We start from the raw sequence: 26,843 nt of genomic DNA, 5'->3' as shown, positions 1-26,843 counted from the left end.
GCCCGGTGACGTCTCCCGTGCCTTGATCCAGCAAGGAGAGAGGGAGAGGTTGGGGAAGACTCCGTCCAGCAGCAGCACAACGGCATGGTGGTGATGGAGGAGCGTGGCACTCTAGCAGGGCTTCACCAAGCCCTGCGAGAGTCGAGGAGGGAGAGGGGTAGGGCTGCGCCAAGAGAGAGGGAGACTCATGTCTTCTGCAGCCCCAAAACCCCCACTATTTATAGGAGGAGGGGAGGAGGGTGCGCCCCCTCTAGGGTTCCCACCCCTAGGGGGGCGGCAGCCCTAGATGGGATGGAGGGGCGGACAAGAGGGGGAGAGAGGGGGGCACGCCCTAGGGTGGGCCTTAGGCCCATCTGCGCCTAGGGTTTCCCCCTTTCCCCTCCAAGCTGCGCCTTGGGCCCTAGTGGGAGGCGCACCAGCCCACTCAGGGGCTGGTCCCTTCCCACACTTGGCCCACGCAGGCCTCCGGGGTTGGTGGCCCCTCCCGGTGGACCCCCGGAACCCTCCGGTGGTCCCGGTACATTACCGGTGACGCCCGAAACTCTTCCGGTGGCCAAAACCTCACTTCCTATATATTATTCTTTACCTCCGGACCATTCCGGAACTCCTCGTGACGCCCGGGATCTCATCCGGGACTCCGAACAACATTCGATAACCACGTATATCTATTCCCTATAACCCTAGCGTCATCGAACCTTAAGTGTGTAGACCCTACGGGTTCGGGAACCATGCAGACATGACCGAGACGTTCTCCGGCCAATAACCAACAGCGGGATCTGGATACCCATGTTGGCTCCCACATGTTCCACGATGATCTCATCGAATGAACCACGATGTCGGGGATTCAATCAATCCCGTATACAATTCCCTTTGTCAATCGGTATGTTACTTGACCGAGATTCGATCGCCGGTATGCCAATACCTCGTTCAATCTCGTTACCGGCAAGTCACTTTACTCGTTCCGTAATGCATGATCCCGTGACTAACTACTTAGTCACATTGAGCTCATTATGATGATGCATTACCGAGTGGGCCCAGAGATACCTCTCTGTCATACGGAGTGACAAATCCCAGTCTCGATTCGTACCAACCCAACAGACACTTTCGGAGATACCTGTAGTGTACCTTTATAGCCACCCAGTTACGTTGTGACGTTTGGTACACCCAAAGCATTCCTACGGTATCCAGGAGTTGCACAATCTCATGGTCTAAGGAAATGATACTTGACATTAGAAAAGCTCTTAGCAAACGAACTACACGATCTTGTGCTATGCTTAGGATTGGGTCTTGTCCATCACATCATTCTCCTAATGATGTGATCCCGTTATCAATGACATCCAATGTCCATGGTCAGGAAACCATAACCATCTATTGATCAACGAGCTAGTCAACTAGAGGCTTACTAGGGACATGTTGTGGTCTATGTATTCATACATATTACGGTTTCCAGTTAATACAATTATAGCATGAACAATAGACAATTATCATGAACAAGGAAATACAATAATAACCATTTTATTATTGCCTCTAGGGCATATTTCCAACAGGTAGTTGGTACCATATAGCCTCGGGCTAATAAGGGATTAATCCTCGAATCGGACATTTCACTGAATATATCTGTAACCCATTTATCAGTAGGTTAACTAGGGCCATATTTAATATATCTGAGGCTAAATAGCAACATGCATTGTACTGAATGACTAAATATGCAATCCAAGGCTGCATAGCAACAAGGAAGAGTGTTACCTTAATGTTCTGATGATGTCTAGATATACATGTAATAAAATCTTATATAATAGGATGGAGGGAGTGTTGTACTACATCATTTTTCAATTGTTGTTTAGTTTCTAATATTAATTTGGTGCTTTTAGGTACATATATCATTGCCAAAGATCCACACTTCGACCCTTTCTGCGTATGGGGCAATGAGATATTCATGAACCAGCATCAAGTGAGAAAACTGATAAACATTGTTATTAAAATGGGTCAAAAGATGTCAATCGAACTATTTGTTTACACTTTATGCAAGACAACAGTGAACTGCAGATGGTAAGTAAGAACCCTGTAGCCTTCTTTTTACTGCCCGTAATGAGTTGTGTTAGATGACAATATCTGAATTCTTTTGCAGTGGATCCTAAAGCAGTTTACTCAAGATTACCTCTCAAACTACATGATTGGCGGGCGGCCATCACAAGAGCACAATAGGGCCATTCCATTTCACCTTGTTCAGCAACCGGAATGTATGTCGCCTCTTTCTTTACCATCTGTAATAGTACAAGTATAAAACCCTGGTTCATCATTCTTTATTTGATGCCTATGTAATTCTTAAACATATGTACCTGTGAATCGAATAATGCATTGGTTGTTTGAACCTGATGGATATGAATAAAGCTATAGCCTACTTTCAAGTTTAAATTAGGTACAATTTTAAATAGCAGCAATTAAATTAGGGCTAAATTACGTTGTGCAGGTCATTACGTCACACACGGTTGGTAAAACATGAATGTTTGTGATATACACCATAATCCGAGACGGTTCACAGAGAGGAAACGTGTGAAAGCATGCACACAGTTGTCGTTTGCAAAGCGTGTGTGATGTCAGACACTATCACATATGGTGCGGGAAAACTAAATGTGTGTGATTGTCTACCTATCGTACACGGTTTATAATCAGGAACTGTTTGTGATGTGCTAGACATCGTAAAACTCTCGTGCCTGGAATCTTCCTGGAAAGCTCTCGTGCCTGGAATCTGCTTGGTTTTAGGTAAAACCACAAAACACTGACTGCGATGGCAATGCGAGCACAAACGAGTAGCAAGGATGAAGTGTTTGAGATATTCGAGATATCGAAAACGGTTATATAGGGACAACCGTATGCATCAAGGCTCTCTATCCCCGACGGTTTCTAGGTCGTGTGGGAAGAACCCCCTAGCGCCCACACTCACTTGACGACGGTTCCAAATGCCGTCGCGGAAAGGGGTTAAAAACAGTTTGTATAGCACTGACGCACACCAATGTTATATGCGTCCAGAAACTAAACTGAGTTTAACATGAAATAACAATTGATATGAGTTGTCACTGGAATAATAACATGAAATGGAACGAACTTTGATAAGCAGGGTGCGGGGAATCATAACTCTTTCAGGAACAAATTGCTACCGACCAAAATGAAAACTGAACATGTACTGGGAGAGATCTCACTGAACTGATGGGCTCTGAAATGTAGATGGCAAGGTGCACTCGGCCGCTCTACTGTGAGGGAGGTTTTCATTATCACCGACATCCTTGTTATATCGGGCAGGAGAGGTGTTGGTGATCTAGTCTGACCGCAATGAGTTGTGAGGCTTGGACTCTTTTAGGCACGTCACCTTAAGTAAAAACTGCAATTGGTGAGGCTAAACATAAATTGGTAATTAAGGAAGGCTACCAAACAAATGAAAGTAGCATTTTTTACATGACCGGTAGTTGTAGGTAATGGTTCATTGCTTTTTGTCATCCCGTATGATGTCAACAAGGATGCAGTAGCTCCCATCCTTGATGGACGCCCAGTTATCGTCGAAGAGCTTGAGGAGGCGCTTCAGGAACTAGCCAAACCTGCTTATTCGAGAAGCCAAGAGGCTTCATGAGCTCTAGCACTTTCCAGTAGCATTAGCATTGTTGGAAACCATGGGCTTTGATGAAGTGGTTCAGGGATCACTCCCAGTCAGTCCCACTGCTACTTGTGCTGCAGAGAACATGAATAAAAAGCAGATGGTGACTCATCGATTTTTCTTTACGATATATCTAAACTTCACAGAATTTTGAAACTTGCACTGACGATTTTTTAGGTGATATATCTAAACTTTACATAATTTTGAAGAAACTCGCTGCAAATCATTACTTTATTTACGTGATATATCTAAACTTACAGAATTTTGAAACTTGCACTGACAATTTTTCAGCACACGCACCAACTATTCTGTGATTTTTCATGGACTGACGATAGATTACACACCAAACTAATATCAAGTCTGGTACATAAATTCTCTATTCATGAACTGACAATAATTCTTCTATGTGGACTGAAGAAAAGAGAACAAAAATACACACATAACTGATGACAGAATACAGACTGAAGATGTCGGGATGATCTCGTGAACCTGTTACCCATAACTCCCTGATGTGGTACCTACAAGTTAATTTTTCAGATGTTGTGCATAGACTCGAACCTGTAGGTAAGGTAGGGACAGCGGTGGTCTTTGCACTGCGTCAAGCCAAAGTTGTTCCCGAACTTGCAAGAGCATCAATAGAATGTATTTTTTCAGAATTCAGTTCATGCTCGCAATTTCCTGATGTCCAAATTCACATGTGCAATCAGCATTTTTGGGTCTAAAGACTGAGAGGATGCAGAGGGTTGGACGATGGTGGAGTCTGTGGTGGCAGGACGGTGGGCGACAGGAGTTGGTGTCGACCAAGATGGGTCTCACGCGAGGGGACGATGGGTTGGCAGAGAGGCCGGCTGGCGGCGGGTATCTAGTGCATGGCCCCGACGGGGAGGGCGGCGCACAAGCGCATCATCTCCATGACCACCACCTTCCATCGCTGCTGTACCTGTAGTTTGCATCCCTAGCGTGCGCGTCGCCGCTGCAGAGGTCGTTGGTGGTTGAGAAGGCGGTTCCCCGCGGGGCCGAGGCTGCCGGCGCGCGGCGGAGGGGTAGTGAGAGGCGTGATGGGGGCACGGTGGACGGGGTTGGGACATATCAACAATGCTAAGGATGCTTTTTTTTTAATTTTCGTCCTTGAGACATATCAACAAACTTAAAAGCACACTCACGGCCCTATATAGGGATGTTACTAGTTTTTTTGGTTCTTAAGAGACATAAACAAACACCTAGCAAGCACAAAGGTACTAATTTTTGTTTTCTGTTTTGACCTTGTTTTTTTCATAGCAAATTCGTGTCATATAAATGCAAAATCAAGACAAAAATGGTTGCGTCAAGTAGCAATCAGCAAGTAGCATCTGCACATGCACATAATTTTGAGAGTGAAAGAACAGAGAACAAGAGTCAAAGATGAAACAAAAACTTTTTTACTATTTCATAAAACAATCAGCTATGAGTTCAAGAGTCGAATTGGACAGAGTTCATCGACTATCAGCTATCAGTTCAGGCAAGCTACAGAGATGGAGAAAACTATTTTTTAGAATTGAACTGAATTGAAAAAACAAACTGAACTGAGTGTGTCGATTTACCGGAGGCAGGGGCGGCCGGGTGCGTGCTCGGCGCAGCGTGCCTCGTGCGGGAGTAAGCAAGAGGAGGAGGCAGCCGGGGGTGTGCTTGGCGCGCCACACATATAGGATAGAGTTCACCAAATATAAAGTATCAGTTCACAGATCAGAGAGAGAGCAGGTCGGCAAGCCATACAACATACAAAAATAAAACTTGTACAGTTGTACTCCCTCCGTAAACTAATATAAGAGTGTTTAGATTACTATTTTAGTTATCTAAACACTCTTATATTAGTTTACAGAGGGAGTACTACTGAAACAAATTGCTTCAAGCATTGCAAAATAAAAAAGGCATTTTTATCCCAAGCATCCTCCTTAAGTTCAACAAAAAAAACGTGATAGCAAAGGTGAGAGAGGACTGCTTACAAACGCATCCACAAAGGAGAAAATTTGAGAGCTACAAACGTAGCATGCATTTGAAAGGAAAATCTTCTCATGCAACTTCCTGATGCAATACTTGGATACTGAAATGTAGCTTCGCGCCACCAAGATCAAGACTCGCCACATGGAAGCAACTCAAATACCCAAGTTTTTTCTTCAAGGGTAACTCCAACATCCAAGATCTCACGGATTTAGAGCAACAAAATTAGGTGTTAACACAACAGTGGGATTGCCAATTTAGTGTACGCAATAATGTTAGTACTAAAATGAAATCATGTTGTCTAGCATCTAATGCAAAACACAATATTTTTGGAGTAAAGCAGAAGCCCAAAAAGAGCAGTAGCAGATGAATCAAACTTCCTACTTCCAGCTAAGTTTTCTGTTGTTGCAGTCCAATATAATCATTTTCACCTTCATTATCCATTGATAGTTCTAACCATAAATAACATAGCACAAGTTCAGTAGAATCACCTACAATAAACCAAGTTCATTCGCGGCAGCAACTTGGCAGGCTGCTACTTCATGCCCCCGGTAGCAAATTCTCATAGCAGAATGTAATTATACCGGAATAGCAAATACTCCGTCACGGTCAACACAAACAGCAGCAACACCAGATTGTTAACTCTACAATGAAATTCCCTACAATGTTCTACTTATATATTTATTATATTTGAACTTATCTTGTTTTCCTTGCGAACTTCACGAATTTTTTTCTATCATGAATTTTGTTTATTTGTTTCTTTTTTTCTCTGAGCTTACAGGGTTGAGGATTTTGAACTGACAGACACATTTTGCGCTAGAAGAACACAAACTCAATAATTCCTCTCCAAATACATTTATACCAACCTGAACTTACACAAGTGTTGTTGTCGCGCTCGTCCCCCAAGCCTCGTGGGTTGCACATGCAGCTTCAGATCCATGCGTTCTCATCACGGTGAGGGTGGGGATGCGATGGAGGTACCTGAGGTGGTGCGACGGTGGCCGGTGTGAGGAAGTATCGGGCCCGTCCGCGTTGACGAAGAAGAAGCGAGGAGTAGAGCGGTGTGGTGGCGCACAGCCGTGGTTGGGGGCGTGCTGGGGCGGGGCCCGGCGGCGGCACGCTGGGGCAGGGACCGGTCGGCGGCGTGCTGGGCTAGGGGCAGTCGGCAGCGCGCTGGGCCAGGGGCCGGTCGACGGCGCGCTGGTCCAGGGGCAGACGGCGGCGCGCTGGGAGATCGGGGCGTGCTGCTGGGTTACTTCTCATTAGTAAGTGGGCTTTGTTTCTTAGGTTAGCCATTTTTTGTCTGAACGGGCCCTACAGGGCGGAGGAGTAACAGAATAATATTCTATTCCTAGTAACATAATAACCCAGCCCTATATATGTATATATACACATATATTTTGTATTAATAATGTAGCCTACAAAGTCCGTCGCACAACCATGTAACTTCGTACTCCATTTCTAAATTTGTACTAGTCCTTTATACCGTATATTGCGCTACTCGTACTACTACCTCCCTCCTGTAACATAATAATATTCTGTTACTAGTAACATAATAACCCAGCCCTATATGTGTATATATACACATATATTTTGTATTACTAATGTAGCTTACAAAGTCCGTCGCACAACCATGTAACTTCGTACTCCATTTCTAAATTTGTACTAGTCTTCTATACCATATATTGCGCTACTCGTACTACTACCTCCCTCCTGGTTTACTGGTCCCCTTCGTAATTTGTGTCAAATTTTGACCATAAATTTAACTAACTAAATGTTAATGCATGTCACAAAAAATTATATCGTTGGATTTGTATTTGAACATAGTTTTCAATGATATAATTTTCAGTGACATGAATTGACATTTTATTAGTTAAACCTATGGTTAAAATGTGACACTAAATACGACTAGTAAGTACTACAGTAGTACTAGTATATATCGGTCAAATTATTCAGCATGTCCTCACATTGAATTAGCGTGACAACACGCTGTGCGTGAGGTGACACAAGCTAGAGTCTCGGCGGCGTGTTCGGTTCACCAAAGTGAGCCTCACCCCTCTCGTACTACAGTAGCACTCTCGCATTCTCTACAAAATCACTCTCCCATTCTCTCCCGGTCTCCCCGCCTCCCAGTCGCCGCCTTGTTCCAATCCATTTGGTACGATGAGCGATGAGCTACTGGAGTTGCTATATTTCATTGCAAGTAGTCAAAAGGAAGACGCTGAAAAAATCGATCTCAACAAGGATGCTCTTCAAGCTAGCCAGATGAAGGAAGGAACCAGCGAGGCTGCTCCTGTGAGTATTCGTCCAGTCGCCTGTATTATGATTTCGATCTTTATGGGGGTTTTCAAGTCTTAAGAGTCTACATGTAGTAATGAAGCCGAGACCCCAGTTTGTTCGGGTATGATGGACTTTATATTTGGAGTACCACTTATCTGTCGAAATCTTTCATTATTTACTTAAAACAGTTGATTTATCATACATTGAGTACCATTTAACTGGAATTAACCGATGCAAGTCCAAGAAAGATTGGCCGGTGCTGCCGGCTGGCGTCAAGTTTGACCCCACGGATCAGGAGCTGATCGAGCACCATGAGGCCAAAGTGAGTGCTGACAACGCAAGATCTCACCCTCTCATCGATTTGTTCGTACCAACCATCGACAGCGAGCACGGCATATGCTACACCCATCCTGAGAAACTTCGAGGTGAGACACCGATCGGCCGTCTACTTGCACAAACATATTCCTTTGTTTATAGCTTTATTTTTCTTTTTAGACGCAGACCTAGTGAAGCAATTACAATTTGACAGCTAATAAAAAGTGAAACAAGTGACTGCAACATGCTAAAGATGTTATGAAAATGCCAACTACGTACACTAAAACCTGTATTCTCCAATAGTGCAGGTATCACATTGAGTGGCCTAAGCAAGCATTTCTTGCAGCGCACCTCCAGGGCGTACAAAAGGGGCAGCGGATGCGTCGCAAGATAGTCAGAGTGCAGCATGCACGGGATGTGGCACAAGACCGACAATACCTTGCCGGTGATGGTCAACGGCCGGTAGACAGGCAGCAAAAAGGTTCTGGTGCTGCACACCAACAAGAACTTCGACCAGCAGAGGACCAACTGGGTGATGCACCAGTACCACCTCAGGGACCTGGAGCAAGAGAAGGAGCGGGAGCTGGTCCTCTGCAAGATTTTCTACCAGACGAACACTAGGGTCAGGACTAAAAAGATTATAAGTTAGTTTGGTATTGGTACTTGTACTACCTGGTCATTTGCAAGTTGGAATTGTTGCTAAGAATCTTTCGGTATGAACTTGGCATTTGCTTCCAACCATCATGTCGAGGGTCGATGTGGATATAAAGATGAATCATTTGTTTCGAAATGAATTTTCAGGCACCTGATTTTTATTTGATGGGTAGCATAAGTACCTATCGTTCGAATCCCCAGTTCTTCAAAAAATTTACATCTTCGAAGTACGCAGAGGATCCATCCGGTTTCACAGGCTGATAGTTGGACACAACATGTCGGAACTGGGCTGTGGCATGCCAAGCCCAGCTGCAAATTGTTAAAAGAGAGGAGCGAGGGATTTGGGCCTTCCAGAACAGTTAAGTGTCGCCTCCCATGGACTAAAAAAGGGCCAGGTCGGTTACTATTAGTTGAAATATGTAAAATATTCCATAATGAAAAAATATGAAAAATGCAATGAATTTAGTCCGCTTTCACTGAAAACCATCTGATTTGCATGAAATTCGTTCGTGGAATACAAGACGGCTGTCCATACAAAGCCTAACCATACGGAACCAGGAGGACCATGGCCATACGCAAGCAAGTGCATGCACTTATTATCATGATGGAAAATTAATGCTGATGTTTGAGATGGTGAAACCCATGAAGTTTTCAACGTAGTCAATGATAATTCTGCAAGTACAGACTCATAACTGGGATCAAGTAGGTATATTGTTTTTCAGGTCGAGCAAGCTTCAACTGGGTTGTAGACTGCTCAGGCTTGGTTTTGTTTTTAACAGGCCCAGCCCATGATGACAATTGGGCACAAAGATCCAGCAGGTATCAACTGCCTCTGGCCCGCCAGCCATAGTTATAGTTTCTCTTAGAACATCCGCAGGCAGTTTTTTTACTGAATCAAACACGCAGCCCAGTTCTATTTTCCTCTTGAAACGCCATGTCCTACTTCCGTTTTCTAATCTCTACCTATAGTTTTACTAGTTCATATACACGTATTATTATATTGAAAATACATAAAGTTCCCTTTTCATCTTTACATCCTTTTTTTGTTTTCCCTCCAAGCGCTGGTTTTTTTACCATTGGTTTTCCCTAAAACCAACTCAATTGTCTCACGTCTTATTAGCTTACAAAAATTAAACAATATTTTATTTGGCAAATGAATAAGTTCTTCAAAAATAAATATTTATCATTTCTGGATTAAAACAGTTCGGTCTCCACCGAAATATGCAAAATTTGGTTGAACTTTTTGACCATGGTCCGGGGCAGAAAATGGGCTGTAATAAATTCCTTAAGAATTTGCAAATTGGCTGCAAATTATTAAAAAAATAGCAAATGGGACATATGTTGTCTGCCACAAATTTGGAGGCTCACTTGTGGGCCTACTAAGTTCATGCGTACAGAAGGTTTCTTAGAAAGAGAAACTTAGTCGACTCTACCAGCGTCAGACCGTTAGATGTCAATCTAACGGCAATCGTGCTTCTTCAGTCTTTGATCTTTCTGCTCCAGCCGCCCAAACCAGCACCGGCGGAACCGCGTGATCCCGCCTCCCTTGGCCGGCTGTGTTGTCGGCCAGGCCTCACGGCCCCACCATACTCGTATCCCTGTCCTGGCTATCCCTCTACTCACCCACACCTCCTGTTATTCTCTGGCGACGGGAGCGTCACACTGCGGCCGAATAAGTAAACCCTCGTACCCACTCCGCGTGGAAAACAACTGCCGAGTCGTCCTCGGCTCTGGGTCGTTCCCTTACTTGGCCTCACCGTCGTCCACCGCCTTGGTGCTCTCGGCACGACGTGTACGAACGACATCCATCGGAAGAGGACTGTACATGGAGAGGCTAATAGCTGGGTCCACGGCCGCACACAAGGAAGTGCCACCTTTTTTTGCGAGTAGGAAGTGCCTCCTTATTAAGCGCAAAATAATGATTCCTCCTCCTGACAGCTGGGACCGACCGGAAGGGCCTCTGTATTTCGCGAAAAAAACATTCCCCCCCCTGACAGCTTGGATCCACCAGCTATTACGCACAAAAGTAATGAATACCCCCGCTGCTAGGTCGGTCCCACCATATTTGCAGGCTGACTTGTGGGCCTACTAATTTGATGCGGAGGTAGGGCGTTGTCAACTTAGTCAATATAAATGGTTCTAGCTGCGGTGACCGTACGATGTCCATCCAATAGTCCTCTTGCTTCTTCAACCTCTGGTCTTCTTGCTCCAACCTCCCAAACCAGCGCCGGCCGTGCCGCTTGCTCCTGCCTCCCGTGGCCAGCTGTGCTGCCACGTAGGCCTCACCGCACCACCCTACTCCCACCGCTGGCCAGGCCTTCCCTCTACTCACCCACACCCCCTGTTATTCTCCGACGACGGTAGCCTCAAACCGCAGCCGAACCAGTCAATCCTCGTACTCCCATCCATGTGGGCATCCACTGTTGTGTATTCCCCGGCTCCCGGTCGTTCCCTTCCTAGCTCGCGCCGTCATCCACCACCTTGGTGCTCCCGAGCGGTACGGCGTCGTCAACACGGTCAACGAATGACAGCCAGCAAAAGAGGACTGTAAATGTAGAGGCTAACAGCGGGGTCCATGGCCGCATGCAAGGAAGTGCCTCCTTATTACGTGCAAAATAATGATTCCTCCACCCGGCTTTATCTTCGCACGGAAGGAACTGCCTTCTTACCCCCTGACAGCTGGGACCAACTAGGTTGAAGCGAAGGTAGCTTTATCTGTCTGGCCGTGAACGTGTACGTATATAGCGGTCGATCGGTCTCTCTGCAGCGACGTACCGTGGCCGAGTAAGGAGCGGCACGTTGAAAGTGCAACTATCCCTGGGTGGTTTTGGTAATTCCTAACAACATATAACTCATTGAGCTAATGCTATCCTAAGATAAATATTTCAGGAAAGCTCAATGATTGGCATGGCATGGATTAAAAAGTGGACCCCTCAAAATGCTAAGGACAAAAAGATTGGCTCAAGCTCAAAGCACAAGACTCTACATTTTACTTTTAGTGATCCAAGATCACATTGAGTTCATAGGAAAAGCCAATACTATTAAAAGGGGGTGAGGTGTTGCTTAATGATTTACTTGCTCAAAATGCTTAGTGATATGCTCCAAAAATCCTCAACTACTTTCTCATATCCATATGTCCCAAACCAAAAGTCAAACTCGGCCCCACCGAAATTTTCTATCCGGCACCACCGAGTTCACATGACGTAGCCACTACCACAAACCCTAGTCACTTCGGTCCCACTGATAGGGATCTCGGTCTAACCGAGATGGGATTGCAATCTCTCTGTTTCCCTTCGTAATGTTTTGGTCCAACCGAGATGAGCGATCAGTCCCACCGAGATTGCAATGCAAACTCTCTGTTTCCCCTTCGTAACGTTTCGGTCTAACCGAGATGAGCGAATCGGTCCCACCGAGTTTGCCTGACCAACTCTCTGTTTGTGAATTACCAAAATCGGTCCCACTGAGTTTGTGTAATCGGTCTCACCGAGATTACATTACGCCCTAACCCTAATGACATCGGTCCCACCGATTTGACATGTCGGTCCCACCGAAAATCCTAACGTTCACATTTTGAACTAAATCGGTCTGACCGAGTTTTATAATTCGGTCCCACTGAGTTTGGTGATTTGTGTGTAACGGTTAGATTTTGTGTGGAGGCTATATATACCCCTCCACCCACTCTTCATTCATGGAGAGAGCCATCAGAATATGCCTACACTTCCAACATACATTTTCTGAGAGAGAGCCACCTAGACTTGTGTTGAGGTCAAGATATTCCATTCCAACCACATAAATCTTGATCTCTAGCCTTCCCCAAGTTGCTTTCCACTCAAATCATCTTTCTACCAAATCCAATCCTATGAGAGAGAGTTGAGTGTTGGGGAGACTATCATTTGAAGCACAAGAGCAAGGAGTTCATCATCAACACACCATCTATTACCTTTTGGAGAGTGGTGTCTCCTAGATTGGCTAGGTGTCACTTGGGAGCCTCCGTCAAGATTGTGGAGTTGAACCAAGGAGTTTGTACGGGCAAGGAGATCGCCTACTTCGTGAAGATCTACCCTAGTGAGGCAAGTCCTTCGTGGGCGATGGCCATGGTGGGATAGACAAGGTTGCTTCTTCGTGGACCCTTCATGGGTGGAGCCCTCCGTGGACTCGCGCAACCGTTACCCTTCGTGGGTTGAAGTCTCCATCAACGTGGATGTACGATAGCACCACCTATCGGAACCACGGATAAAAAATCTCCGTGTCTACATTGCGTTTGCTCCCTCCAAACTCCTCCCTTTACCTTCATATGCAATTGTTTTACATTCCGCTGCTATACTCTTAGAATTGCATGTGTAGGTTGATTACTTGATTTGTGCTAAGTTGCTAAAATCTGCCAAGACTTAAAATTGGGAAAAGGCTAGATTTTTATTTGGTCAAGTAGTCTAATCACCCCCCTCTAGACATACTTTCGATCCTACAAGTGGTATCAGAGCTTTGGTCTCCATTTGCTTTGATTTCCATAGCTTTTGGTGATCATAGCCTTGGTTTCACAACCTAGGAGAGTATGGCGTCTAGTGAGGGAAATTACCACCGTAGAGGTCCTTACTTTGATGGTACTAATTTTGCTAGTTGGAAGCATAAGATGAAAATGCATACTCTTGGACATTATGTGTATTGGCATGCAAGGTGAATTCTTTGATGGGAGAGAACCGAACCGTGAAGCTACCGCGGAAGATTTGAAGATGCTGCAATACAATGCTCAAGCTTGTGATATTCTCTTCAACGGATTGTGTCGCGAAGAATTCAACAAAATCAGCCGTCTTGAGAATGCAAAGGAAATTTGGGATACTTTGATTGATATGCACGAAGGTACCGACTCCGTCAAGGAATCCAAATTGGATGTGCTTCAAAGTCAACTTGACAAGTTCAAAATGAAGGATGGTGAAGGTGTCGCTGAAATGTACTCTAGGCTTGCTCTCATCACAAATGAGATTGCCGGCTTAGGAAGTGAAGAGATGACCGATAGATTCATCATCAAGAAGATCCTAAGAGCCTTGGATGGAAAATATGATACCGTGTGCACATTGATCCAAATGATGCCCAATTACAAAGATCTCAAGCCAACGGAAGTCATTGGAAGAATTGTTGCTCATGAGATGTCACTTAAGGATAAGGAAGAGCTCCACAACAAGTCAAGTGGTGCTTACAAAGCCTCATGTGAAGCTCCCACATCATCAAGTGAGAAACAAACCTTCAATGAAGAATTGAGCCTAATGGTGAAGAACTTCAACAAATTCTACAAGAGTAGAAGCAAGGAAAGAAGCTCCAAGTCAAGGTCCTACAATGACAAGAGATCTTCAAGTCGTGAACGAAATTGCTACAATTGTGGAAGACCCGGACACTACTCCAATGAGTGTACGGCTCCCTACAAAAGAAGAGAAGATTCTCCCAAAAGAAGAAGTAGAAGAGAAGAATCACCGCCAAGAGAGAGAAGGAGTAGAGATGATCGTTATGAACGAAGACCCTCTCGGAGAAGCAAGGATTCGGAGAGGAAGGACAAATCATCAAAGAGCTACACAAAAAGAAGACATCAAGCTCATGTTGGTGAATGGGTATCCGGCTCCGACTCCGACCATCACTCCGAAAGAAGTTATCACTCCGACTCCGAATATACTCAAGATGAAGGTGTTGCCGGTCTAGCACTTGTGTCAACCAACTCCTACGACATATTTGACTCACCAAATGAAGGAATTGGAAGATGCTTCATGGCTAAAGGTCCAAAGGTAACACACCCCGAGTATGTTGATTTTAATAGTGATGAAGATGATTTGCTAGGAGATGATGATTTACTTGTTGACAACTCTAGTTATGAAAACTATGATGAACTTGCTATTAATCATGATAATCAAGATAAAACGAATGACGATGATAAGAAGGAGATTGAGCGTCTAACTAAAGAACTAAACACTCTTAAGTTAGCTCATGAAACTACCTTGGAAGATCATCGAGAACTTTTAAAGACTCATGAGAAGCTACGCTTTGAAAAGCTCAACCTTGAGCAAGAGCATGAGTTCTTAAAAGCAATCAATGATGATCTTCGCAAGAAAAGTTCTTCTTACATTGCCAAGCGTTTACTCTTGTCTACTTACATGCCACAAGTTAAATCTAGCAACAAGAACAAGAAAGATTCTTCCTCTAGTAGTAACAACAATCATGCTAAATCCAATGTTGTTGCTTCTAGTAGTTCTCTTGATTCCACTAATGATTCTCTTAGCCAAGTTACACTTGAGCAAGAAAATAGCTTATTGAAGGGAATTATAGAGAAAGGTGTTTACAAGAGTCTTGCCGGAAGTAAGCAATTTGAGGAAATTGTACGCAAGCAAGGAAGACACCGGAAGAATCAAGGTGTTGGTTTTGAACGAAAGTTCAATGCCAATGGAGTTGAGTGGGAAGAAGATCAATACCCCAAGACGAAGTTTGTTCCTCAACAAGAGAAGTATGATCCTACTTCTTTCCAAGGAACACAAGCTCAAGATGATCTTCCACCACAAGACCACAAGCTAAAAGGCAAGGACAAGCTTCAAGAGGAGATTGATGCATTTGAAGAAGCACCTAAGGCCTTGGTCAAGTGGGTTCCCAAGACTACATCAAGTTCCACTTCATCAAGTACGACTACAACTCCAAGGATTCCCATCAAGATGGTGTGGATCCCTAAGAAGAAGAACTAGAGAGTTCTTGAGGGTGACTCCGCCAACATACTTCACTCTTATCATTTTGGCAAGGACAAGTGCAAACAACTTCCATATCTTGCACTAGTTCAAGGAGTCACAAACCCTCTTGTTGGTAAGACAAGGGACAAGGTAACCTAATGCATTCATGGACATCATCTCATGTGAACATCACTCTATGTCTATGGATATCCTTGTTTGTTCCTTGTGGGACTAACCCGTGTAGGTATTGAAAGTGCAACTCACTCCAAAGGATTGCTCCGAATGATCTACATCAACATTGAGCATATACATCTTCAACACCTACATGAAGTCATCATCGACAAACCCAAGGTTAGTTCATCCCTCTTAGGGGGGATATCACATCTAGGAGGAGCTTTACTCTAATCAATTGAGCTAAAGCAACTCTAATGATGTGAGCACAACAATGCTTTATGTAAAAGTGGCAACCCCACTTGTGCTTAAACGATGAGTATGACCTATGATCAAATGTTCTCATTTGACTCCTAAGTCAATATACTCATATATAGATGACCTAGTCATCGCCAAATTGCTTGATAGATGCTAGAGTGATTGTGCATGCTTTGTCACATATTTCATTTGTCATTTTATTGTGTGAGCATGTTGGATGCATATTTTACTCATTCGAGGACATCCATTTGTTGCTTTGATTGTTTGGCTTTTTTCTCTTTTGCCAAATGGATGGACAAGAATGCCTAAGAACTCCCTCTAGCTATCTATGCTTTTCTCGTCTCAAACTCTATTCATGCTACATCACAAAGTTTGATCAAGTCAGATTTGAACCACTCTGTGTGAGGAGCACTCGGAGTCCCCGATTCGTCATAGACTTAAACTTCCAAAACCTCTTTGTGCATTTCGGTATGACCGAGTCATCCATTTCTCCGAGATCACTAAGTTGATCTAGGTTTTCAATCTCGGTGCAACCGATTTGAACTTCTCGGTCACACCGAGTTGTAGTAACCGCTTGCGATTCTGCATTTCGGTGCCACCGAGTTGTTCCACTCGGTCACACCGACAAGGTCGGGATATATAAACCCACGGGTGAGATTTTGGAAATTTCTTCAAAAGCCCTCAGCCCGCGCGTATCCTGCTCTGCCGCCTCGGGTCTCCGGATCATCTTCTTGCCGCCAGCGACCTCCCGCTACTGGTTTCCATCGCCGTCAACGGAATTCTGCCCCTCCGTTGCCGCCGTAGCGAACTCCGCCGAACTAGGGTATGAGTTTGTCTCTTTGTGCTATTCCTTTAACTCTGATTCATAGCACATTGCTCTGCCATGATCATCACCACGTATGCAAACACTCTATCCACTGAAATCATCCCTTAGGTTAGGTTTGATTTGAAAATTTAGGGTTAGGTCTCCGCAAAACTCATCTCGGACCGACCGAGTTGTAGAAATCGGTCTCACCGATTTGGCTTAGGCCATTGCACTTGCACTTTCGGTCTGACTGAAAACTGCAAATTGGCGTGACCGAGTTTGATTCTCTGTGAAACCCTAGCAGTCTCGGTGCCATCAAACTGTGACTCGGTATCACCGAGTTTACAAATCGGTAGATCCGAAATGCTTTCTGTGAAGAACTAAAACTAAGTTTTTAAGTCATCTGTTTTGCAAAAGGTCTGCACTTTGTGATGCTCATCCACTCTACCTCATATATATCTATTCACAGGGTCTGCTGTCAGTAAGTTTGCAGAGATGTCTGATCAAAGTGACAGTCAGAACAGGTCAGAGGAACATGTGCAGATGAGTGAGGGCTCAGATCCCTCTAGCACTTCTGATGATGGCAGCAGGAGCACTCCCAGCAACTTGCCAAAGGCAGCCACTAGATCTAGGAAGAAGAGAACCTCAGAATCTAAGGATGAGGATTATATTGCCATTGAAGAGGAAGTAAGCTCCAAGAAGATAGTACTAAAAAAGGAGTATGGCACAGCTGCTGCAAGTAAGCCAGGCCTGAATAAGAAGGCACCAGCAATGAGAATTCCTATGTCTAAGGCCAGAGCCTCTACTCAAGAGACAATGGAGTTCACTCTTGAACCCAAAGAAGGTGGTGAAGGCAAGAAGAGGAAGGAAAGTGTCAAGAAGACCATTGCCAGAGTTATTGGAAAGCCCTCCATGATGAGAGATTCTGAAGAAGAGGAAGAGGAAGAGGATGCTGCACCAGCACCCAAAGCTCAGAAGCTTATGGGAGTTGCTATAAAGTCATGGGCTGCTCCATCAAAGCCCAAAACTTCTCCCAAAGCAACAACTCAAGATCAGAAGCCTAGTAAGCCCAAGAGGAGCACCAGGAACATACCTGCAGAAGAGAAGAACAAGGCCCCAGTGCATGAGGTTGAAGAAGAGGATGATGAAGCCCTAGTGCTAAGAAAATTGAAGCCCAAGATTCCTGACCATAATGATGCTCATCCAGTAGCTGAAGACATGCGTATCAGAAAGGATGCTGGACGGAGACTGTGGAGACAGTCTGATCCTTATGTTGTAAGGAGGAGGACATCAGTTGACTACAGGTTCCACACAAAGGAACAACAAGACTTCTATGAGACCATTTTGCTTGACTAGAAGCCCATTGTTTGTGACATGAAATGGGTGGATTGGGAATTCATCAAGGAAAATGAAGATCACTTCCCAGGAGTACATGACAGCTTCAAAGCATGTGGAGTTGACAAATTTGTTGCTCAGAAGCTCACAAAATGGAATGATGAGCTGATCAAGCAGTTTTACTCCACTGCTCACTTTTACCCAGATGGGAAGATCATTTGGATGTCTGAGGGTACAAGGTACCAATCCATAGTTGAGGAGTGGGCCAAGCTGATCAATGCCCCTGAAGAACATGAAGATGACTTGGATGTATATGCCAACAAGGAGAAAGACCACAACACTATGGCCAACATGTACAAGGAGATCCCAGATAAAGCTTTGGAAACTCATAAGCTTGGATCAGTACACTACCTGTTGTCTGGTCTACCTACCATCAACTGGATCCTAAGGCACACATTGCTACCCAAGTCTGGAGATCACAAGATGATCAGAGGACATTCTATCAACCTGCTCCAGCTTTTTGATGTCCCTCAGAAATTCAAGGTCATGAGTTTGATTGTAGAAACAATCAAGAGGACTACTGCTGACCAGAAGAGAAGCTGTGGGTATGCTCCACACATTCAGGAGCTCATCAACTCCAAGATGGGCACGGGCACTTATTTGTTGGACAAGGAGCACTTACCATTATATCCTGAATTTGAAGAGAACAAGGTTGTGATGAATGAGGAAGAACCATCTTCAGTGCAAGCACAGGAGAAGAGAGCCAATGCAAAGGCTGAGAAAGTTGCCAAGATGCCAAGTGTTGAAGAGGCATCTCAAGTTTTCCTAAAGAGAAAGCAAGATCAACTTGGATATCTGATCCAGTCTACACTAAGGCTTGAGAAGGGCTTGGCCACCCTGACTCAAAACCAGGAGAGCTTGGAGAGGATCATAGAAACCAAATTTTATGATCTTGATCTGAAGGTAACTGAGATTCAAATAGCAATTGAGCAGCTTCAGGAGGAAGCAGAAGACAAGAGAGACAAGGCAACTACTAATGCATTTGAGCGAGTGCCTAGAGGACAGAGGTCTGCTGCAGTGCCAGTGAGAGATTCTAGAGCTACAGCATCAGCACCAGCAGCTACAGCTCCAGTGCCACCTCCAGCAGCCACTCCACCAGCTCCAACTACATCCACAGATGCCTTCGTCCTTGGAGTTCTCTCTACACCACCTCCCGAAGACCAAGCCTGAGAGACGCATAGCACTATGCATATTTGATCTTTTTGGTAACTTGTTGCCAAAGGGGGAGAAATATGTATAGATCATAGGCTTTGTCGGTGTACAAAAAGAGGGGCACGCCTTTGTACCCCTTTACCTGTGCACGGGCAGTCGGAGCCGCGCCCACGGTCACACCAAGCAGAACAGGGGAGGTGAGCCAAGGTAAGACCGAAGCCCAAGATAATCAGAGCAACGCCAAGGCCAAGACCACAAGGAGCAGAGGGACGAAGCAGGCTCCCCCGGCAAGACCCTTGCCGGGTCAGCTCGCCCCACACCAATAGAGCGAGCCACCCTTGAGCCCACGGTTCCCAACGCCATCATCCACGTGGGGCCAGGGCTCGGGAAGGCACCTCTACGGTGGCATGCAGATCTTTGTGAAGACATATTCAAGATCAGATGAGGATTAGAAGTGTTGGGGATCGTAGCAGAAATTTAAAATTTTCTACGCATCACCAAGATCAATCTATGGAGTTTACTAGCAACGAGAGGGAAGGAGTGCATCTACATACCCTTGTAGATCGCGAGCGGAAGCGTTCAAGTGAACGGGGTTGATGGAGTCGTACTCGTCGTGATCCAAATCACCGATGACCGAGCGCCGAACGGACGACACCTCCGCGTTCAACACACGTACGGTTGGGAAGACGTCTCCTCCTTCTTGATCCAGCAAGGGGGAGGGAGAGGTTGATGGAGATCCAGCAACACAACGGCGTGGTGGTGGAAGTAGCGGGGATCTCGGCAGGGCTTCGCCAAGCTCAGCGAGAGGGAGAGGTGTCACGGGAGGGAGAAGGAGGCGCCAGGGGCTTGGGTGTGGCTGCCCTCCCTCCCCCCTCTTTATATAGGGGTCCAGGGGGGCGCCGGCCCCCTGAGATCCCATCTCAAGGGGGGGCGGCAGCCAAGGGGGGGGACTTGCCCCCCAAGTCAAGTGCGGCGCCCCCCCACCCCTAGGGTTTCCAACCCTAGGCGCAGGGGAGGCCCAAGGGGGGCGCACCAGCCCACCAGGGGCTGGTTCCCTTCCCCACTTCAGCCTATGGGGCCCTCCGGGATAGGTGGCCCCACCCGGTGGACCCCTGGGACCCTTCCGGTGGTCCCGGTACAATACCGGTGACCCCCGAAACTTTCCCGGTGGCCGAAACTGGACTTCTATATATAATTCTTCACCTCCGGACCATTCCGGAACTCCTCGTGACGTCTGGGATCTCATCCGGGACTCCGAACAACTTTCGGGTTACCGCATACTAGTATCTCTACAACCCTAGCGTCACCGAACCTTAAGTGTGTAGACCCTACGGGTTCGGGAGACATGCAGACATGACCGAGACGACTCTCCGGTCAATAACCAACAGCGGGATCTGGATACCCATGTTGGCTCCCACATGTTCCACGATGATCTCATCGGATGAACCACGATGTCGAGGATTCAATCAATCCCGTATACAATTCCCTTTGTCAATCGGTATGTTACTTGCCCGAGATTCGATCGTCGGTATCCCAATACCTTGTTCAATCTCGTTACCGGCAAGTCACTTTACTCGTACCGTAATGCATGATCCCGTGACCAAACACTTGGTCACATTGAGCTAATTATGATGATGCATTACTGAGTGGGCCCAGAGATACCTCTCCGTCATACGGAGTGACAAATCCCAGTCTCGATTCGTGCCAACCCAACAGACACGTTCGGAGATACCCGTAGTGCACCTTTATAGCCACCCAGTTACGTTGTGACGTTTGGCACACCCAAAGCACTCCTATGGTATCCGGGAGTTGCACAATCTCATGGTCTAAGGAAATGATACTTGACATTTGGAAAAGCTCTAGCAAACGAACTACACGATCTTGTGCTATGCTTAGGATTGGGTCTTGTCCATCACATCATTCTCCTAATGATGTGATCCCGTCATCAATGACATCCAATGTCCATAGTCAGGAAACCATGACTATCTGTTGATCAACGAGCTAGTCAACTAGAGGCTCACTAGGGACATGTTGTGGTCTATGTATTCACACATGTATTACGATTTCCGGATAACACAATTATAGCATGAACAATAGACAATTATCATGAACAAGGAAATATAATAATAACCATTTTATTATTGCCTCTAGGGCATATTTCCAACAGTCTCCCACTTGCACTAGAGTCAATAATCTAGTTACATTGTGATGAATCGAACACCCATAGAGTTCTGGTGTTGATCATGTTTTGCTCTTGGGAGAGGTTTAGTCAACGGATCTGCTACATTCAGGTCCGTATGTACTTTACAAATATCTATGTCTCCATTTTGAACACTTTCACGAATGGAGTTGAAGCGACCGCTTGATATGCCTGGTCTTCCTGTGAAACCTGGGCTCCTTGGCAAGGGCAATAGCTCCAGTGTTGTCACAGAAGAGAGTCATCGGGCCCGACGCATTGGGAATAACTCCTAGGTCGGTAATGAACTCCTTCACCCAGATTGCTTCTTGTGCTGCCTCTGAGGCCGCCATGTATTCCGCTTCACATGTAGATCCCGCCACAACGCTTTGCTTGCAACTGCACCAGCTTACTGCCCCACCATTCAAAATATACACGTATCCGGTTTGTGACTTAGAGTCATCCAGATCTGTGTCGAAGCTAGCATCGACGTAACCCTTTACGACGAGCTCTTCGTCACCTCCATAAACGAGAAATATATCCTTAGTACTTTTCAGGTACTTCAGGATGTTCTTGACCGCTGTCTAGTGTTCCATGCCGGGATTACTTTGGTACCTTCCCACCAAACTCATGGCAAGGTTTACATCAGGTCTGGTACACAGCATGGCATACATAATAGACCCTATGGCCGAGGCATAGGGGAAGACACTCATCTTTTCTCTATCTTCTGCCATGGTCGGGCATTGAGCCGTGCTCAATCTCACACCTTGCAATACAGGCAAGAACCCCTTCTTGGACTGATCCATATTGAACTTCTTCAATATCTTGTCAAGGTATGTGCTTTGTGAAAGACCTATGAGGCGTCTCGATCTATCTCTATAGATCTTGATGCCTAATATGTAAGCAGCTTCTCCAAGGTCCTTCATTGAAAAACACTTATTCAAGTAGGCCTTTATACTTTCCAAGAATTCTATATCATTTCCCATCAATAGTATGTCATCCACATATAATATGAGAAATGCTACAGAGCTCCCACTCACTTTCTTGTAAACACAGGCTTCTCCATAAGTCTGTGTAAACCCAAACGCTTTGATCATCTCATCAAATCGAATGTTCCAAATCCGAGATGCTTGCACCAGCCCATAGATGGAGCGCTGGAGCTTGCATACCTTGTTAGCATTCTTAGGATCGACAAAACCTTCCGGCTGCATCATATACAATTCTTCCTTAAGAAAGCCGTTAAGGAATGCCGTTTTGACGTCCATTTGCCATATCTCATAATCATAGAATGCGGCAATTGCTAACATAATTCGGATGGACTTCAGCTTCGCTACGGGTGAGAAAGTCTCATCATAGTCAACCCCTTGAACTTGTCGATAACCCTTAGCGACAAGTCGAGCCTTATAGATGGTCACATTACCATCCGCGTCTTTCTTCTTCTTAAAGATCCATTTATTTTCTATGGCTCACCGATCATCGGGCAAGTCAGTAAAAGTCCATACTTCGTTTTCATGCATGGATCCTATCTCAGATTTCATGGCTTCTAGCCATTTGTCGGAATCTGGGCCCGCCATTGCTTCTTCATAGTTCGAAGGTTCACCGTTGTCTAACAACATGATTTCTAGGATAGGGTTGCCATACCACTCTGGTGTGGAACGTGTCCTCGTGGACCTACGAAGTTCAGTATTAACTTGATCCAAAGTACCTTGATCATCATCATTAGCTTCCTCTCTAGTCAGTGCAGGCACCACAAGAACATCTTCCTGAGCTACGCTACTTTCCGGTTCAAGAGGTAGTACTTCATCAAGTTCCACTTTCCTCCCACTTACTTCTTTCGAGAGAAACTCTTTCTCCAGAAAGGACCCGTTCTTGGCAACGAAGATCTTGCCTTCGGATCTGAGGTAGAAGGTATACCCAATGGTTTCCTTAGGGTATCCTATGAAGACGCATTTTTCCGACTTGGGTTCGAGCTTCTCAGGTTGAAGTTTCTTGACATAAGCATCGCATCCCCAAACTTTAAGAAACGACAGCTTAGGTTTCTTTCCAAACCATAATTCATACGGTGTCATCTCAACGGATTTCGACGGAGCCCTATTTAAAGTGAATGCGGCAGTCTCTAAAGCATAGCCCCAAAATGAGAGCGGTAGATCGGTAAGAGACATCATAGATCGCACCATATCCAATAGAGTGCGATTACGACGTTCAGACACACCATTTCGCTGAGGTGTTCCAGGCGGCGTGAGTTGTGAAACTATTCCACATTTCCTTAAGTGTGTGCCAAATTCGTGACTCAAATATTCCCCTCCACGATCTGATCGTAAGAATTTTATTTTCCTGTCACGTTGATTCTCAACCTCACTCTGAAATTCCTTGAACTTTTCAAAGGTCTCAGACTTGTGTTTCATTAGGTAGACATACCCATATCTACTCAAGTCATCAGTGAGAGTGAGAATATAACGATAGCCACCGCGAGCCTCAACACTCATTGGACCGCACACATCAGTATGTATGATTTCCAATAAGTTGGTTGCTCGCTCCATTGTTCCAGAGAACGGAGTCTTGGTCATCTTACCCATGAGGCATGGTTTGCACGTGGCAAATGATTCGTAATCAAGAGACTCTAAAAGTCCATCGGCATGGAGCTTCTTCATGCGCTTGACACCAATGTGACCAAGACGGCAGTGCCACAAGTATGTGGGACTATCATTATCAACCTTACATTTCTTGGTATTCACACTATGAATATGTGTAACATCACGTTCGAGATTCATTAAGAATAAACCATTGACTAGCGGTGCATGACCATAAAACATATCTCTCATATAAATAGAACAACCATTATTCTCGGATTTAAATGAGTAGCCATCTCGCATTAAACGAGATCCATATACAATGTTCATGCTCAAAGCTGGCACTAAATAACAATTATTGAGGTTTAAAACTAATCTCGTAGGTAAATGTAGAGGTAGCGTGCCAGCGGCGATAACATCGACCTTGGAACCATTCCCGACGCGCATCGTCACCTCGTCCTTTGCCAGTCTCCGTTTATTCCACAGCTCCTGCTTTGAGTTACAAAATATGAGCAACCGCACCGGTATGAAATACCCAGGAGCTACTACGAGTGCTGGTAAGGTACACATCAATAACATGTATATCACATATACCTTTGGTGTTGCCGACCTTCTTGTCCGCTAAGTACTTGGGGCAGTTCCACTTCCAGTGACCACTTCCCTTGCAATAAAAGCACTCAGTCTCAGGCTTGGGTCCATTCTTTGGCTTCTTCCCGGCAACTGGCTTACCGGGCGCGGCAACTCCCTTGCCATCCTTCTTGAAGTTCTTCTTACCCTTGCCTTTCTTGAACTTAGTGGTTTTATTCACCATCAACACTTGATGTTCCTTTTTGATCTCCACCTCCACTGATTTCAGCATTGAATATACCTCAGGAATGGTCTTTTCCATCCCCTGCATATTGAAGTTCATCACAAAGCTCTTGTAGCTCGGTGGAAGCGACTGAAGGATTCTGTCAATGACCACGTCATCCGGGAGATTAACTCCCAACTGAGTCAAGCGGTTGTGTAACCCAGACATTTTGAGTATGTGCTCACTGACAGAACTATTTTCCTCCATCTTACAACTGAAGAACTTGTCGGAGACTTCATATCTCACGACCCGGGCATGAGCTTGGAAAACCATTTTCAGCTCTTCGAACATCTCATATGCTCCGTGTTGCTCAAAACGCTTTTGGAGCCCCGGTTCTAAGCTGTAAAGCATGCCGCACTGAACGAGGGAGTAATCATCAGCACGCTGCTGCCAAGCTTTCATAACGTCTTGGTTCTCTGGGATGGGTGCGTCACCTAGCGGTGCTTCTAGGACATAATCTTTCTTGGTAGCTATGAGGATGATCCTCGGGTTCCGGACCCACTCCGTATAGTTGCTGCCATCATCTTTCAGCTTCGTTTTCTCTAGGAACGCGTTGAAGTTGAGGGCAACATTAGCGTGGGCCATTTGATCGACAAGACATATTGTAAAGAATTTAGACTAAGTTCATGATAATTAAGTTCATCTAATCAAATTATTCAATGAACTCCCACTCAGATAGACATCCCTCTAGTCATCTAAGTGAAACATGATCCGAGTCAACTAGGCCATGTCCGATCATCACGTGAGACGGACTAGTCAACATCGGTGAACATCTTCATGTTGATCGTATCTTCTATACGACTCATGCTCGACCTTTCGGTCTTCCGTGTTCCGAGGCCATGTCTGTACATGCTAGGCTCGTCAAGTCAACCTAAGTGTATTGCGTGTGTAAATCTGGCTTACACCCGTTGTATTCGAACGTTAGAATCTATCACACCCGATCATCACGTGGTGCTTCGAAACAACGAAACTTCGCAACAGTGCACAGTTAGGGGGAACACTTTCTTGAAATTATTGCGAGGGATCATCTTATTTAAGCCACCGTCGTTCTAAGCAAATAAGATGTAAAACATGATAAACATCACATGCAATCAAATAGTGACATGATATGGCCAATATCATTTTGCTCCTTTTGATCTCCATCTTCGGGGCGCCATGATCATCTTCGTCACCGGCATGACACCATGACTCCATCATCATGATCTCCATCATCGTGTCTTCATGAAGTTGTCACGCCAATGATTACTTCTACTTCTATGGCTAACGTGTTTAGCAATAAAGTAAAGTAATTTACATGGCGTTATTCAATGACACGCAGGTCATACAAAAAATAAAGACAACTCCTATGGCTCCTGCCGGTTGTCATACTCATCGACATGCAACTCGTGATTCCTATTACAAGAACATGATCAATCTCATACATCACATATATCTCATTCATCACATCCTTTTGGCCATATCACATCACAAGGCATATGCTGCAAAAACAAGTTAGACGTCCTCTAATTGTTGTTGCATGTTTTTACGTGGCTTCTATAGGTTTCTAGCAAGAATGTTTCTTACCTACGTAAAACCACAACGTGATATGCCAATTTCTATTTACCCTTCATAAGGACCCTTTTCATCGAATCCGATCCGACTAAAGTGGGAGAGACAGACACCCGCTAGCCACCTTATGCAACTAGTGCATGTCAGTCGGTGGAACCTGTCTCACGTAAGCGTACGTGTAAGGTCGGTCCGGGCCACTTCATCCCACGATGCCGCCGAAACAAGATAAGACTAGTAGTGGCAAGAAAATTGACAACATCTACGCCCACAACAAGTTTGTGTTCTACTCGTGCATATAAACTACGCATAGACCTAGCTCATGATGCCACTGTTGGGGATCGTAGC

General features: G+C 45.3%; 1 long non-coding RNA gene across 7 annotated transcripts; it reads right to left on the bottom strand.

Moving 5' to 3' along the window:
- Positions 1-2,171: 2,171 nt before the first annotated feature.
- On the bottom strand, positions 2,172-6,902 carry LOC123144575 (uncharacterized). Of its 7 annotated transcripts, none has more exons than XR_006471725.1 (4): positions 5,230-6,899; positions 3,454-3,723; positions 3,206-3,379; positions 2,172-2,264 (listed from the first exon to the last, which is right to left on the bottom strand). It is a non-coding gene; the product is annotated as an uncharacterized lncRNA (long non-coding RNA). The 7 variants fall into 7 exon arrangements; XR_006471727.1 differs by having other exon boundaries at positions 3,206-3,367; XR_006471724.1 differs by having other exon boundaries at positions 3,206-3,723; positions 5,230-6,901.
- Positions 6,903-26,843: the final 19,941 nt, after the last annotated feature.

Source organism: Triticum aestivum, chromosome 6D (genome assembly GCF_018294505.1).
Source record: "Triticum aestivum cultivar Chinese Spring chromosome 6D, IWGSC CS RefSeq v2.1, whole genome shotgun sequence".
In the NCBI taxonomy this organism is placed as follows: domain Eukaryota; kingdom Viridiplantae; phylum Streptophyta; class Magnoliopsida; order Poales; family Poaceae; genus Triticum; species Triticum aestivum.
Note: the sequence above shows the minus strand (reverse complement) of the source record. Positions and strands in the feature narration are given on the sequence as shown.